This window comes from Mustelus asterias, chromosome 11 (assembly GCF_964213995.1).
Source record: "Mustelus asterias chromosome 11, sMusAst1.hap1.1, whole genome shotgun sequence".
NCBI classification, from domain to species: Eukaryota; Metazoa; Chordata; class Chondrichthyes; order Carcharhiniformes; family Triakidae; genus Mustelus; species Mustelus asterias.
The window spans coordinates 97,941,343-97,943,098 of record NC_135811.1 but is presented as its reverse complement, the minus strand read 5'-3'; positions in this window follow the sequence as shown (position 1 = coordinate 97,943,098).

The following is a 1,756-nucleotide window of genomic DNA, read 5'->3' as shown; positions in this document are numbered from 1 at the left end:
TGCCAGGATGAGTCCGGAATTGGTGCATTTTTGTGACACAGAGGGCCCGATTTTACCATTTTCATTCTAAGTGCTGAAATTGTGCGTAATGCAGATCTGACTTAGAAATCTGCTTTCAGGCGCCCCCCCTTACGCACTCAGCCTGAAAAAAAAGTCACCAGTCCCATTCGCGCTGTGGGCGGGGCTTAGCGCGGCCGGAACGATCGGAGCTCTGAACTGCGCATGCACAGTTTGAAAAAAATTTGAAAAAGCGCGCCCGTGTCAGATCGCTCCCGGGCCGCAGAAAGCGGAGAAAGCGGCCCAGGAGCAAAAAGCGGGAGCGATGGTCCCCACACACATCACTGTCCCCCTTATCCACCTCCCCATGACCCACACACATCACTGTCCCCCTTATCCACACCCCCATTACCCACGGACATCACTGTCCCCCTTATCCACACCCCCACTACCCACGGACATCGCTGTCCCCCTTATCCATCCCCCCACTACCCAGACCGATCCCCACCCCTTTCCCCCTACCCCCCCACGGATCACCCGCAGAGTGGTAGTGGACCCACCCGCCCCCCCAACAGAGATCCATCTGACCCCCCCCCCCCCCAGAGATCCATCTGCCCCCCCACCAGCAAGTGATCAGGCCTCCCCCCCCACAACCAGAGATACAACTTACCCGCCTCCCTCCTCCCCCCCCACCCCCAGACAACGATCTGGCCTCACTCACCGCCCCCCCCCCCGCCCCCCACAAGAGGAACATCTGACCTGCCTCCTCCTCCCTCTCCACCAGACAACATTCAGCGCCTCCCCCCCCTCCACCACCAGACAATGATTGGCCCTCTCCCCCTCCACCCCGCCAGAGATACATCTGACCCGCCTCCTCCTCCCCCCCCCCTCCCCCTCACCCCAGACAACGATCTGGCCTCACCTCCCTCCCCCCCCACAACCAGAGAATGATCTGACCTGCCTCCCTCCTCCCCCCCACCACTGATCTGAGCCAGAGAGCCGTTGGAAACTCTGAACGCGCCCTTCAGCGGCTGGAGCACCCGATTCAGACTTTTATTCAGCAGGTCCCTAAAAGCGCGGTTCCGGATTGGCAAACGCGGCGGTAAAGGGGGAAATGCTGATAAAGTTGGGCGGGCAGTTCATTAATTCAATTTAAATGCATGCAAATGCATTTAAATCGCCGTTGCGCCCGTTTTGGGCACGAATCGAATCACCGCCATTCCCGGGTTTCGGTAAAGTGGCAATCTGTGCGGACGCGGGCGCGGATCGCGTTAATGGCCTCACACCCGACTTTACCACGTTTTCACGCCCGAAAACAGGCGCGACGCAATGGTAAAATCGGGCCCAGTGTCTTTCATAAAAATATAGTCATCATATTACCAATGAAATCTGATATCAAAAACTGGAATTAAAAATCAATGTTTCCATTCATATCATCGACTCACCTCTGCTTGTTCCAGCTGAGACGCTTCAACTGTTTGTTCTCTGTGCATGCCACAACTTGACAGCTCCTGTTACAGCTGACCAATCCTGGCACGGACTTTCGACTGAGCAGGGAGATTAGCTAGAAGGTCATGTTTGTTACAATGTCAAAACCAAGACTTTCTTTTTGCGTGAGATATTAAACACTGTTTAACCTAGGCAGGGAGATGGAGTTAGAACTCATGGTATTAAGGCCATTTGGCCCATCACGTCCCCACCGGTTGACAGGTGGCCGTCCAGCCTACTCCTGCTTTTGGATCATAACCTTGTAGGTAAC